Below are 15647 nucleotides of genomic sequence, written 5' to 3'. Positions count from 1 at the left end.
TCTCTTGAATAATTCATGTTTATAATTTTTTTTCAATTTATACCTGTTCTATTCTTTCTTTAACTGACCAAATAATCTTTTACTCTTCTCATCTCTGGCCACCCTAGGGAACTTAATAGCCCTGAGCTCAGTTCCCATTCCTAGGAGCCACAGTGGGGAGAGGGATTCCTGTAATTCACAGCTCCGTGTGGGGAACTGTTAATGGTGAGCCAGGTGCATGTCTGCTCACTGCTCTCTTTACCACTCAGTACTTTTTCCTGTTCTTGGTGGCATTTGCCTCTTGTGATAGTTAACCTCTGGTTGTCAATTGACATGACTTGCAATCACCATAAAAACAAATCTGCAATTGCCTAGGCTGCGGTCCTGAACCGATGACAAAGGAGAAAGGATGCTGAATAGCTGAGCACCAGCATTCACCATGTTTTGCTTTCTGACTAGGGACACAATGTGATGAGCTCTGCTTCATGCTTTTGCCTCCATGCCTCCATTCCATGATGGACTGCAACCTTGAACTATAAGCTAAAATAAACCCTTCCTTATTTAAGTATCTTCTTGTCAGGTGTTTGGTCTGGCACAGGCAGGCCTTGAACCATGGTCTCAAACATAGCTATCAGTGAAATCCCATCTCTTAGCTTTGCCAGTTTGAACTCATTTTTATGGCTACCAACAAACCCAGTCATAAAGCACTACCAAAGTTAAGGCAGGCAGAGAAGAACGTACATCGTCGTCTCAGTCACTGGCACAAAAATAGTGAATGGCTATAATGAGTCCTGACAGGAATTGAGCCCTTTTAAAATAATTAATTATCATTATAAGAAGTGAAGTTAATGAATGTAAGGAAACAGTGGATTAGAGAGTACTTAAAAATGGTCTTGAACCACCATGTTCATTGTAAGGGCAAGCTGACATTTTTTTTTTTTATCTCCTATTATCAATGACAATAACTCCTTTATAAGTATTAGCAAAATGTGGACTTATGTGCCATGTGGAGAAGTCTGTAGAGTTGCATGGCTTCCTTCTTATTACTGAGGTTATCACAGGATATTACATAGCATTAATTCATGTGCTATAAGGCTCTGAACTGGATCATATATATGATGTACTGAGACCAATAGTCCTCAGGTTTTTTCCCCTTTAATTGCAATTGTCTCTTTCCAGTTGTTTTTTGTAATTTGTGATCATTTGAAAATTGAGGAAAAATAGACATATTAGCTGAGATGACTTAAATTAAAACATATGTGCCATATGACAGGTGGCAATGCCATCATCTAAGAAAAAGAAGTTTGTAGAGATGTGAGAGGACTGACAAAAACATACTGAATTAGCAAGTGGTGACTGAGATCTCCATGCTTATAAGACATGGAGGGTCCAAGGCCACTTTATTACTTTTTCTCATCTTCCTGATATCCTCATTACCGTTCTCTTTTCTCGGTGGTTCTAACATCGCTATTTTGTCATCACTCTTCTAACCTCAAGGCACAGCACTCGTGTTACCATGGTACCTCTTGTTCTCAAGTAGACTCATTCATGCTAAAAAAGACTTTTGGATATATGTCTGTGCGAATATAAGAATGCATATTTTAGGTGTGTATGTGTGGGTGTGCACATGCCAGTGCACACTTGCGGAGGTCCGAGGACAACCTTAGGCTGCGAGTACATCCTCTTTCCAGCTTCTTTAAAACATGCTGGCTCATGAGCTTCTGGATCCTCCATGCTCCAGCTCCCACTGTCATGGGTGCATGAGGATTCTAGATGCATGGGCCACTTTGTGTCAGGCTTTATGTGGGTGCTAAGGAATTGAACTCGGGCCAGCAGCAGGCTTTCAAGAGAGTACCTTTAACGATGAGCCAGCTCCCCAACCCTTATAAAAGATCTTTTGAGAAGACCAAAGTCTCTAAACTTTTAAGCAGGTAGGATGAGAGGTCAGGAGCAGAGAGGCTAACAGGAGTGGGAAAGCGCCCAGCAGCAAGTCAGTCTGGGCTGCATGGGGAATCCCAGCATCTCTAAAATGAGATGACAACTGCTGGGTGATAGTGATCATGAACTAAGCAGACAGATTATGTCGAAAATTAGGATCCCAACTTACAGTAATAAGAGGCCTTCTACAGGTTAAAACTATGAAACAGAAAGTCTAAGTAGTGCCCTCAGACAAGGGGAAGTGGAGGTGGGTGGGCAGAAACAGGTGTTTACCTTTTCATATTATGAACCTTCCCCACCAGTTTCCTCCACAACATGTGCATATTCTTCTAGATAATTATCCTTAATGTATTGCCTGAGATTCTTAGATGCACGTGCCACACTTCCGTCTACTGTCCTAAATGAAAACTCTGCCCAGGAAGTCAACACATAATAGAGTTCCGACATCTGTTCCCTGTAATTGTTACAAAGCCACATGCTCACAGAATGACGTTCAGAATACCATGATTCTCCCAGTGGGTCAGTCATGATACTCTGAAATGTCAGAAAGGATTCTCTTTCTGTTTCTGAAATCTTAGTTTTCTTTTCCTTTTAGTCTTTCTTATGCCTCTTATTTTGCCAGAATCCCAATGAATCCTTAGTTATTATATGTGGGTTTTTCCTGTCTCCCTGACAACACTGTATTAACCCTTTATACTAAGTCTTAATTCCTGCACTTTCCCAAATACATGAAAAACACAAAATATATACATTTAGTAGTCTAATTTTTTACTGATATGGTAATTCTGGGTGGACTCCAAATCTGGACTGGGGATTTAGCTCAGTCAGGTGAGAGCTTACACAGCATGCACAAAGGCCTGAGTCTGATTCCCAGCACCACATACTTGCATGGCGCTACACACCTGAATCCCAGCACTTGGGAAGTGGAAGCAAAAGGATCAGAAGTTCAAGGTCTTCCACTGCTGCATAGTGAATATATTAAGAGGCCAGTGCTGGATACATGAGACTGCTAAAAGAAAAAAAAATCCCACTGAATTAGAAAACTAGGGAACCTGTGTGAAAATCAGCCAGAATTGTACGTAGATGAACAACTTTCTGTTTCCTGCTTCCTGGAGACAAGTTCTCACTATGTAGCTAAGGCCAGCCTAGGACTCACTGTGTAGTCCAAGCTACCTCCAAACCTGAAAGATGCTCCTGCCTCAGCTTCCTGAGCAGTGGGATAAATAAATGTGCATCACCAGACCCAACTCCAGCTATGTGTGGGACCATTTCATCACTTCATTTTGCTTCTAGTTGTTGCTACTTTAATTGAAGAGGCAAATAATTGATGTGAGATTTTGAGAGTCTTTAACACTTATCACTAACAAATAACTCTTCACGAACCTCAGAATTCCTCCTCTTACTTCCCTCTCTCACAGCTCCCATCCAGCCAGGCTCTAGCTAGGCCAGAGGCTCTGGAACTGCCTCCTGTTATGGTAGTTGAGACTTCAAAGGTCTCACTTCCCCCAAAGAGTTCCTCAGAGGGCCCATCCAGGCTCCCTGCCCACATCCAGTCAGTGCATTGAAAAATCTTCTCCTTCTTTCCTTCCTTTCTCCCAAAGAGCTTAAAAACCCTGGCCCTACGTTTAGGTACAATCCCCTCTTTCCTCCCCCACCCAATGTGCTCTCTTGCTCTTGCTCTCGCTCGCTCGCTCTCCCTCCCTCCCTTCCAATTGGGGTTCTGTTCTACCTGTTCTCTTTCCTTATCAATTCGGTCCCCTTCTGTCCCTTCCCCTCCTGCTCAGAACCTCAATGCTTTAAGAAAGTTGTCTCAGAGCCTTCTCTATTCCAAATCTGTCAATAATAAGAATCTAATAAAAGTCATCATATTCCTCAACTTGCAGTGGCAGTTACATCTGGAATTCCTTCACTTTACAGAGGTACACAGTCATCCTACCATCAATAGAAACTATACTTAGAATTTTGAATTTGGGACTTTTTTTTTCCATGTAAGGACATGAACTCCAATTCTTTCTGGAGATGTTGTACAGGGCAGCCGGCCAGCCTGGGGATTGTGAGGGGAACAACAGACACTGTACACTGTCTCTGATACTAAACTCCAACTCTGGCAGTCAGTAGGTTTGGTAGATTAAATGCATTTCAGGCTGCAGTATTCTCAGCTCGCGAGAGGTTAATGGGATGTGGCCTATCCTCAGTGGAGGAGTATCTGTGTCCAACTTTTGCTGGTCTGGCACATTTCCTAGGGAGTTTGTATCCTAGTTCTTCACGTATTTGCTTTTTACTCTTCGACTGGTTCAGACGTGGGGCTTTCTCCTACCCTCACATTCCCCCAGCAGACAGCCTTACCTCCTACTTCATGTCAAAAAAAAAGACAGAGAGAGAGAGAAAGGAGCCGGAGAGGTGACTGGGGTGGTGGGGAGAGCTTTTGCCCTGCAAGCATGAGTACTGGAGTGAAGACCCCCAGAACCCTCCTACTTGGCTGGATGTATAGCACTCCTGTCTATAATCCCAACAAACGTCAGGGCAAGAAGAGAGGGAGAGACAGGACAGCTGCCCACAAGCTTATGAGCCAGCTAGCCTGGTAAAGTGCGACATGGGAAACACCAAGACACCTTGCCTCAAATACGATGGAAGATAAGGACTGACACCCAAACTTATCTTCAGACCTCCACACGTGCAGCATGGCAATGCACACTTACACACACATGTGAACACACACACACTGGTACATACACATCATACACACCAAGACAAATAAAGAAATCCATACATTAATGAAAGACTAAATACATGAGTAAATAAAAATAAAAAGCCCCAAACTGACAGCATCGCCGGAACAGCCGTAGGAGCTGCCTGGGGCAGTGAGCGCCCTTGCGCCCCATTGTCTATCAGACTCACGTTTATCATGTGAAAAAGTATGTATTTCACAGGCATATGGAAGTCTTCATCTAGAAACTATCCAACTCCCAAAGAGAAGAAGCAAAATATCTACTTGTCGTAGGAATAGAGTTATAGAGAATTCTCATAGGCCCCAAATGAGTGGGAATCCTGTATCTCAGAAACCCAATTATTTTATCTTTAATAATGGAGGGCCATTCAAATCCCATTCTCTTCTGCCTAGATTAAATTTAAACAAACAAACAAAAAAAAAAAACTGCCCCAGAAACAGCCTGGTCACTTTCCCCCCAGAAAGAAACCAATTAGCCTATCTTACAGCTAAAATGACATATATTCAAACCTTTGTCTCATGGCTGTGTATTCACTGTAGGAACACCGCCAGCACTGTGAAAAGGACATGAGATCTCTCCCCCATTCCCACTCCCAGCTCCTGCAGTTTGGTCAAACTGTAAATAAATCCACCTTCCTTTATCAATTTATTTCCAAATTTCTTTTAAAGATGTGATGAGTTTAAGAACCTACATGCCCCATGTAACACACTGCCAGAAATTCTCTATTTTCACTAGTTCTGAAAGGGATCTTTCTATTCCAACCTCACACTATGAAGCCACCAACAGGGTTATCTATAGTGACTTGAAGGACAGGGATCAGGAGAGGCTTCAGCACAGAACAAAACTAGGGCAAGACAGAGTGAGGATGAACTCTGGACTGGAGCCTCCCAGAGCATGGAGGTCATGTGAGGGTGAGCTCTGGACTGGAGCCTCCCAGAGTATGGAAGACACATGTAGAGGCCCTGAGAGTAGAGCACCCAAGTACAGAATGGCTATGGAAAGCCAAGAGACCTTCTGGTCTTTTCTATAGATGTCTTAGCCATGGAGCCTGGGACATGTGATTTGTTATTTAAAACAGAAGAATTGATTGCCATAATTGCTGTGATTTTAAGTCTAACTGAATTGTCATGGAAAATGCAATACTGTGCAGAGTTCATGAGAGAGTTTTAAATGTCTCATAAATGCACAAAACTATGTTGTTGCAATTGTGTCTGTCTTTAACTTAAGGCCTACAGCTGTTGATGTGATAGAAGCATCACATTTCAAAAGAAGTTACAGTATTAAAAGATAGAAGAGAGAACAATCTCTTGAGAAGAAAATGAAATAAAAATTAAGCATGTTCATTATTGTCGTATTTCTCTTTATATTCAAGATTTAATGCTAAATCATGAATTTCAAAATATTTAATTAATCAGTTTCAATAAATGCTGCCAATGATCCAACATAAAAATAATGTAAAATAAAAGATTAAGATTATTCAGAAGTTTGACATATTTTCTTTATATGTTATAAAATTGAATGACAACTTTTAAAGAAAGACAGTTAAAATTATGTGGTTATATTCACTTAATTCATTAAACATACATATTATCTTAATAGAAAAGAAGTCTGTCATAATCTTAACATTTTTGATAATTTGCAATTTCTTTGGGTAGAATAGTATAGGGGCAACACAAGTCTAACTATTGCATGCTACTTGCAAGTGACTCACCAAGAGGTTTTATCAACATCACATGCTATCAGAAACTAGTGTCAAAAGTTTCCTATTCCTCATTCAAGGTAAAATTGATTTTAGAAAGTTACAATTTCTTAAAACAATCATGACTTAAGGTTTTATGTTGGAATGTTGGCTTTGTAAGGATGATTTGGGATTCTGTTTTCCTTCACTCTGTGTTGGCACACACCAAGAATGTAGGCTGGAATTGGCTCTCAAACAATTTTAAGTGTGGTCTGAGCTGTTTATGTCACGGAGTAAAATTAGACATGCCTGCTGTTAATAGGAGGGGTGAAACCTGAGACAAGGCCAAGCACGTGACTGAGGGCCTTTTCTTCGGGACACAGCTGACAAGTCTGAGGCTCCTTCTCATCCTAGAACTAATGGGAAAGTTTGAAATAGTCTACCTTCGCCAGAGCTCAGCCCAGTTATAGGTAATTCACCAGTGTGGTTTGCAAATTTCTAAGGTAAGTAATCTATTTTCACTTGGATTTTTGTATAATGAATGTATAACATAAAAACCAAAACAGTCTCTTGATTTTTTTCTTCATAGATAGCACAATAGTTAATAAGCATAAAACAATGTTTATCAAATTGATTATCTTATTCTTATTTTAATTATTAAAATGAGTTCAGTTATTATGACTATTCAATATCCCATGTCTGTTTAGCATAATCATATTTCAGTTGGTTCACCATCAAGGCATTAAGGCAGTGTAACTATATTTGGGGGGCATAAAATCATATGCTGAGGTTAAAGTAAGCAAAGTATAGTCTTTAAGATCTCCTTATTCTAATTCTGCTCTTAAACTTTTCTGTAAGAATTGTATTTGCTGTAGATTTTACAGTTTTGTTAAAGACACTAAGATATAGACTAAAATTAAAGTGAACAAAGGTCAAATAATTTAAAAATACACATCATGAGAGCATATGTCAACCTGGTTTCCTAACTATTCTTACGGAACAATGTTTTGCTCTCAAAGTCTGGGGAAAATAGCATGGTACTCAAAACACACATGAAAAAGTAAGCACACTGGGTAGAGCAAAAAGCTAGCTTTTTTTGCTAGCTCAGGCTGGAGGGTCCTTGTGTTTGTTTCTAAGTTCCTATGTGGCAAGTGGAACTGCTGTTTTTTGTTTAAGGAATAAGTAAAGACCAGGAAGCTACAACGTGACTGGCTGAAGATTCACAACAGGATGGAGGAACTCACTAGGGCAAAATGAGTCACAAAATGGACTGGGCTTACTCTTGGCTTCTTGTCTTGAAACATTTTACAGATGGGCATAAGGAAGCACACCAGGAATTTCAGAACTCATGGTTCAAGTGGGGCTAACTTTGCAAGGTTTAGAATTACTAGAGATTTTCCTTCAAAGTGAAAGTAGTCTCTCAGTATAGTTAGATCTGTAACTGACAAGTCCAAATGATCTGGACTAAGATTGCACTTAACGTATTGAAAATAACACTTTTCATTTGTCCTGTAAAAATGGACTTTCTGGGACTGGGGATGTAATATATGGAATAACACTTGCCTAGCATATATGTAACCCTAAATTCAATTCCCAAGACCACAAAAAATAAAAATGGATAGATAGAGATAGATGAATACATACATACTCACTTACTTACTAGATGGATATGTTCTGGTCACTAAGCTAAATGTTTTTAAATGAGACATGGAAATTAAATACCAATTGTACTATTCCTTTAGAACCTGCCTTCTTTCTTTCCTTCGCTCCTCTTCTCCCCTCTGACGATATATCCTTCTCTGAACCTATCACAGACTCTTCCCATGAGAACTGGAGGCTTCACCTCCCTGCCCATACAGACTCATTTTCACTTAATGTGCTATACTGTAGATAATTTTATGCAGAAACTGGTACAGAGTATTTGGCAATTTGTGACTTTCAAAAGATCACCCAACTTCTCTTAAAATCCCTTAAAACATCAGCACTTCAAGATGTTCGGTATGCCTTCAGTAGGAAACAGGAGGCTAGGGAGTTGAGGGCTGGCTGGTGTCCAAAGGCTTTGTGCAACATGAGAGACCCATGGGTCCATTCATCTTCTATAGGAGCACCTTGTTGCCATGGAGACTGGATTACGGACAGTAGAGGAAGAAGTAATGGGCACCTTACAGCCAGCTTCACCCTTATATTAGCTCTATTCTTTAGATTCCCAGATTTCCTTGTTGGAATAGTATGCTATGGCGCAGTGGGAGTGATACAAAGTTGAGGATGTGCCAAGCTCATAGGTCCCATGACCTCCTGTGGACTATTTCATTTCTATACACCGCAGCCTTTCTGTTTGCAAAGGGGAGAGCATGAAATCTTTGGAGGCACTCTGAGACTGTCTGACCTTTAGTGAACAGTAACTTCTGTCCTCACCTTCAGTAACAAGCAGAACCATTACCTGTCACCATGTCCCACTGCAGGGAAGGGCAGGCTACCTGCCCTACATCAGTGGCTGTCTCCAGCCTGCTGGTCCTAACCTCTACACAACACTGTGAATAAGCCCCACATGGCAGATTACAGGCAGGAGCCATTTCTGCTCCAGTAGAGGCTGTTTTCCCCATGCTGAGGCCTCTGCATTCCAGGATATGACAGAAGACCTCCCGTCCGTCTTGCACAGCCTGTGGTCCTTATAAGGGGATAGTGGAAGAAAAGGAAATCCAATGACTGTTCAGATTTCCCGTGAAAACTGCCCTTTCATTAAGGAGAATCCTCGGGATTTTTTTTACATGTGTGTGGTGTACGCTTATATATATTCATGTTCAGATGCATGTATGAGTGCATGTGTGGCCTGTGTTTGTACATATGCATGTTCATGTACATGTGGGTACATGTGTGTGTGCATTTGTTTGTATGGACACCAGAGGTTGATTTTGAGTGTCTTCCTCAATCACACTCAATCTTATTTTTGAGTCAGTGTCTCTTACTGAACCCAGAGCTCACCTAGTCAGGTAGTCTAGCTAGCCAGCAAACCCAGCCCTGGGATTAAAGGCATGTCCCTCAACCCCTAGTATTCATGTGGGTGCTGGGATCTGAACTCAGGTCCTCATGCTTTCACAATAAATTCTTTAGACTAATCCACCTTCCAAACATATTATGTTTTAAATTTGTAACATGGTCAAACACTGTCATCTGAGATAGCCTAGGACTCACTATGAAGTCCAGGCTATCCTTGAACTCATAGCAATCCTCCTGACTCAACCACCCCAGTGCTGGGATTATAGGTATGAACCACCATATCAAGCTGGAAACTTTCTTAGTAGACTATTAAGGAAATCAGAAAATTGCCTATACACATTTGATAAGAACCTTAATTATGGTTATGAATTCCTTTTTGCTTAAATCTTTCACACAAAATGGTACAACTAAAGAGGAGCTCAACCTGGTTGATGGATACAAGTAACTTTCTTTTCTTGAAATGTGCTCTTAATTTTAGTGTGGTTGTGTTCAGAGTTAGGATTTATTTACATGCTATTTTTAGGGATGAGGGATATTGAGAATGAGTCTTTGGTTGTTGGTGGTAACGGCTTGGTTTGGTTGGAGGGGATGTTTGTGTCTGAAGAACAAACAGTTTGCTTGGCTGATAATTTCAGCTTCAGTATGAAAATCAAAAGACTTGATAAAAATAGAGACGAGCTGTTTTCTTCCCTTTTATTCAGCTTTCATGTGTAATTTCCATGCTATTTCAAACAATGTTTTGTAAATACTATCAAACTTAAGTACCATTTGTCTGTAGAGGATAGGTGGTCCTTCAGTACACTCTGGCCCCCTTCTTGGGGTCGGTACATTAATGTGTTTCCACATTTCTCTCGAGATTCGTCCTTGGCCTCAGACCATGTCTTTGCATTGCTCCCTCTCCTGCCCTAGCCTGCTTCCATCCCTGGAACACATTCCTTTCAAGAATATTCCTTCATAGGTCACCTGTGCAAGCACCCTCACCTCCTCCCAGCAATCTGAAGGTGGGGATCTGAACAGCAACTTTAAATGCCCTGTGTCAATCAGACCAGCAACTTCTAGGGACGTTCAGTGGATGGTAAGAATGGTGGGGCAGTCAGCCTGTTGCCTTCGCCACATGACATGGCCATGCCAGCTTTTCCTATCTCTGCTGTGCTGTGAAATTCTCTGTCATCAGACAATGTTCTTGTGTCAACTTTGCATTTGGCTTTCTTTGTCCAGCCCCCATCACACCCAAGTAAGTCCAGCCCCTGCCAGCACTATTAACACACAATGTCAGGTTATCCTCATCCTTTTAAAGTGGTCCTTTTGATTCTTATCTGGCCCAGAACTTGCTTATTTAGCCATGCTGTGACTTTATATTAGTTCCTGGCTGGATGGTCTGGAAGGTCAGTGTGGGCATGTTGTCACATTCACAGTGGTGGGGAACAAAAAGGTTGCCAGACTCACATGTGCTTCAGAAAATCAGGAGTGTGTGGCTTTTCAAGTGCTTTGTCCCAGATAGTTTATTCTACTCTCAGGGCTCCACATCTGCCTTGTAGGGGCCTTGACCTTGACAGGAAGACTGGCCTGAACTTAAAATTCATCTGTTTGTCAATTCTTCAATCTCAGGAAAAACAAGGACACATACCCAACTTGTTCTGCCCTTAGTTGCAGGAGTTGACAATCTGTCTCTTCATATGCTGGCAGAGGCCTTGAAACTTCACACTTCACCTTGAACCACCTCATTTTCCCATCATTGTTCTCTAGTTCTGAATGGAGTTCAGCAGAGGCTATGAGTCCATTATGCTCACGTATGCTGCTCCCTCAAGAACCACAAATACCTTCTACATTGCACCACTAGTTGTAACTTCCTTCCACAGGTCTCCTCCCATCGCTTAATTGTGTCCACTGATGGCCAGAAATGCAGTACTCATTGCCAGTCACTGACAGGTGAGCCAATGCCAAGACACTACTGAAGATTCATGACTAGTTCTGGCCACCAGCCTACTACCTCAGACCCACTTCTCCAAGATACAAGAGGAACTGGGCCTTGCAAGGGAAGTTCACTGAATGTTCCTAGAAAGGGGAACTATGAGAGAGTGGGAGGCCAGGTGAACAGATAAAGAAGTTGAACTGTGACACAGTGTCACAGAAGGCCCAGATGACACCACAAGCCTGGCTGCTGGTGCTCTCTGGAGCCAGTTTGACCCTTCAGAGACATCCTGCATTAAGGTATGGGCCACTTCTTGTATTCAGTGTCACTGGCCACCAAGGAAGCCCATCATGAGAAAGCCAGGCATATTCACAGCCAAGCAAAGTTCTCCTTAGAGTTCCAGTGGATCCTGGGGGCAGTAAGAAAACAATCGTAGTGGCTATGCAGCTGTGCTCAACTGGCGATCACAGGGAAGATGCAGCAAGGAGGGAAGAATGGCACATATTGTGGACCATAATAATCATTAATGGTTTTGTGACTTTAGTTGTTCTGAATTGTTTACAAAATCTTTTTTTTTTTTTTTTTTCTGAGCTGGAGAGATGGTTTAGCGACTAAGGTGCTTGCCTGCAAAGCTTAACGACCTGAGTTTGGTTCTCCAGAGCCCATGTAAATCCAGATGCACAAGGTGGTGCATGCATCTAGAGTTTGTTTGCAGAGGCCTTCATGCACCTATTCTCTCTCTCTCCTCCCTATCTCTCTCTGCTTGCAAATAAATACAAACTTTTTAAAAAATCATTTTTCTTTCTTCATACTGGGGTTGAACAGAGTAGGGAAATATCTTGATCTCAAAGATGTGGGTAATAATAAGGAAACAGAGATGAAAATTGGGAGGGGGTGTTGCTTAAGATTGGGACCAGGAAAGAGAAGAAAACTTTCCTAAGAGTAGTTTGTCTAGCCTCAGAAGGAAGGAGGAATGTTAGAACTATCAGAGGAACTGAGGTCCCCTACTCCTGCCCCACAGCCCTGCCCTGCACCAACACCACCTCCACCTGTGTAATGGCTATATGCAAAGGAATATGTCACTGGATAGCTAATTTTTCTTTACACTGAACTTCTTATTTTGGTGATTATCTGACAAACTGAAGACCATTACTTTGATGGCTAATTTGGTTAAATCCTACTCTGCTAATGACTATTTTGAGAGTAAGTTTTAATAGGAGAGATTGATGGTGAGACTAATTTTAGTTTAACCCTCTGTTTGGAATATTGTAGTAGGAGTATACAATTAAAATACAAAAATTGGTAAACCATCTATTTAATAGCTAGCACATAGATATTTGCAAGTCTTATTTTGATTAACAAAAATGAATATTGTAGTTACAAGCTACAGTGTAATGCTTGAATGTGTGTCTGTATCAAATCAAGGAAATCAACCTACTATCAATTTAAATATTTATTATTTCTTTGTGGTAATAACACTTGCTTATAGCTATTTTGAAGTATGCAGTGCATTTTTGTTAACTCTATACAATACTCTTCTGCTTGCTGTGACAAACATCTGACTTTTGAAAGGAAGGCTTTGTCATGGCTCATGGTTTGAGGGGACAGAATCCATCATGGCAGATAAGGCAAGGTACAGGAGAAGAGGCAGCTGCACCAGCATTCAGGCAGTAAAAAGAAAGAGAGAGGTGAGGGGAGAGAGAGAGAGAGAGAGAGAGAGAGAGAGAGAGAGAGAGAGAGAGAGAGAGGATGAAAGGGGGATATGCTAGTGCTTATCTAGCTTCCTCCTTTTTTCCCATTTGTATGTGGTTTTGAAGCATGGTCCATGGGGTAATGTCACCTAACTTCAGACTGTATATTGCTCTTCAGTTGAATGTCCCTGCAAATGCACTGTAAGTCACATCCAAAGGTGTGTCTCCCTTGGTGGATGCAGATCTAGTTAAGGGAACAATGAACTGTCACATTGTATTTACCCTACTATGAGATAGACAATTAGACCTTATTTCTCCTGTCTTCAAGTAGACAATGAGCTGTGGTATTGTATTTAGCCTACCATGAAATAGAGCACAAATCCAGTTTCTCCTGTCTTAACTGTAGTTGTGTATGCACATCCGTTGACCAACTTCTCCATAGCCCTCCCCACCCTTGACTCTCCCCAGCCTCTGGCAACAACTTTTCCACTATGAGCTCTTGTGAAACCTATGTTTTTACGTGCCACTTATGAGTAAAATCATTCAACACTTGTCTTTCTGTGCCTGGCTTCTCTTACTTAATATAACCATCTCAAATTCTATGGTAGGATTCAGTCCTTTTATGGCTAAAAAAGCATTCCATTGTGTGTGTGCACAGTGCATTTTCTTTATCCATTCATTGGTAAGTACACATCTCCTGTGGATCTGTTTCTTACTATTGTGAATGACACAGCCTCTCCTTCCTTACTCTCTCCTCTCTTCAGCATACAGGTTATCAATTCCTTTGGATATGTACCCCATATGGTCATTACTGGATCACATGAAAGTTCTACTTCTAATTTTTTGAACAAACCCTATACTTTTTCCTTGGTGTTTGTACTAATTTACATTCCCATCAATAGAATGTCAGAACTCCAATCATTCTATACTTTCAATAACATTTTGATCTTTTTGTCTTTTAATAATGGCCATTCTAGTAGATATGAGGTGCCTCATCATAGCTCTGATTTGAATTTTTTTTAACTTTTAAAGTATTTTGTATTGTTTTGAGAGAGTCAGAGAGAGAGAGAATGGGCATACCAGGGCCTCCAGCCACTGTAAATGAACTTCAGACACATGTGGCACCTTGTGCATCTGGCTTACATGGGTCCTGGGGAATTGAACTTCAGTCCTTTGGCTTTGCAGGCAAACTCCTTAACCAGTAAGCCACCCCTCCAGCACCTGATTTGCATTTTTGTGGTAATAAGTTATGCTGAGATTTTTACACACTTGATGACCATTTCTATGTCTTTATAAAATTTTTATTTATTTTAGACAGAGAGAGGGAGGGACAGAAAGAGAGAGAGAAAGTTAGCGAGGGAGAATGGGCATGCCAGGGCCTCCAGCCACTGCAAATGAGCTCTAGATGCAGGCACCCCCTTGTGCATCTGGCTAACGTGGGACCTGGAGAATTGAACCAGGGTCCTTAGGCTTTGCAGGCATGCACCTTAACCACTAAGCAATCTCTCCAGCCCCATTTCTATGTCTTATTTTGAAAGGTGCCCATTTAGGTCTTGTACCAATTTTTAAGTCAGATTATTTATTGATTTGCTTTCTTGCTATTGGGTTGTTTAGTCACCTATATATTGTGATTATTATCTCCTTCACATAAATAGTTTGCCAATATTTTTCAAGTTTATAGACAGTGTCTTCATTCTGTTAACTGTTTCTTTTACTGTTCATAAGCTCTTTAACTTGATGTAGTCCAATTTATCTACTTATGACTGTTGTCTAGGCTTTGGGAGTCTTATCCAAGAGATTTCTGCCCATATATCCTTGGCTAATTATATTCATGACATTACATAGTTGTTTTTCATGGGATGGAATATCTGAAGTAATAATTTCCAGAACTTTGTCAAGGAATAGTGTAATCATATTCTGTAAATATATAATCTTTGAAACATTATGAGGATATAGATTCAATGACCAAGAGTTTCAGGCTAGGTAATAGCAAGTATAATGCCTTCTCTGTGCTAAGTATTATTCTAGGAACATTGTGTTCCTGTGTGAGACTGTGGTGACAAATTTAAAGGACATACAGGTCTGCACACATGTAGGATACACAAGTGTGCAGGAATTATAAGGTTAAACTAAATTGGTTTCTACTGTTATGTGTCCAGTGAAGATAAAATGGGTTTGAAAAGAATTACAGGTCAAGGTATGATACCTTTAAGAAAGATGTAGTTGTTATGATGTTAAATGTTGAGCAGACAGTTTTATAATTCATCTTTTTTCAAGAAAGGTAGCTAGCAGATATAGGAAGGTGGAACTTAAGAGGCCTGGGAATCCTACTTTAAGCTTCTGTTATACAATTAAAAGGCTTAAGAGAAAATAATCATATCCCTCAGGATATCAGGAGCCATTACACGAATTGTGTTAGGTAGGTGCTTTGGAAAAACAGACCCAACAGAACATATATACATGCTATAAAAAGGGATTTATTAGGTTGGCTTGCTTAGTAAAGGACTGGTAGCCCAACAGTCCTGTCTTCATGCTGGAGATACAGAGAACCAGGTAGCTTCTGGATATATCAGCAGTCCCAACCCAGAACAGAAGCCTGGAAGCTCCCTGGAGAGTCACTGGCCTTGAGTGCATGTTGAAAGGGCAAAGAAGTTGGAGTCAGGTATCAGTGGAGTGCTGCTCAGCAGTGACAGGCACACTCACCTGGGAAGAAGGCACACAGG

The 15647-nt window shown here is 41.0% G+C and overlaps 1 protein-coding gene across 1 annotated transcript in view; it reads left to right on the top strand.

The window, feature by feature from the left end:
* The first annotated feature begins 6708 nt into the window (after positions 1-6708).
* Sgcg (sarcoglycan gamma) overlaps positions 6709-15647 on the top strand; it is a 63259-nt gene continuing 54320 nt past the window's right edge. The window contains exon 1 of the mRNA XM_004670540.2: positions 6709-6827. The gene's annotated coding sequence lies outside the window, so the exon portion shown is untranslated. The remainder of the gene's footprint in view (positions 6828-15647) is intronic.

This window comes from Jaculus jaculus, chromosome 7, assembly GCF_020740685.1.
Source record: "Jaculus jaculus isolate mJacJac1 chromosome 7, mJacJac1.mat.Y.cur, whole genome shotgun sequence".
In the NCBI taxonomy this organism is placed as follows: domain Eukaryota; kingdom Metazoa; phylum Chordata; class Mammalia; order Rodentia; family Dipodidae; genus Jaculus; species Jaculus jaculus.
This window is presented reverse-complemented; position numbering and strand designations above follow the sequence as displayed.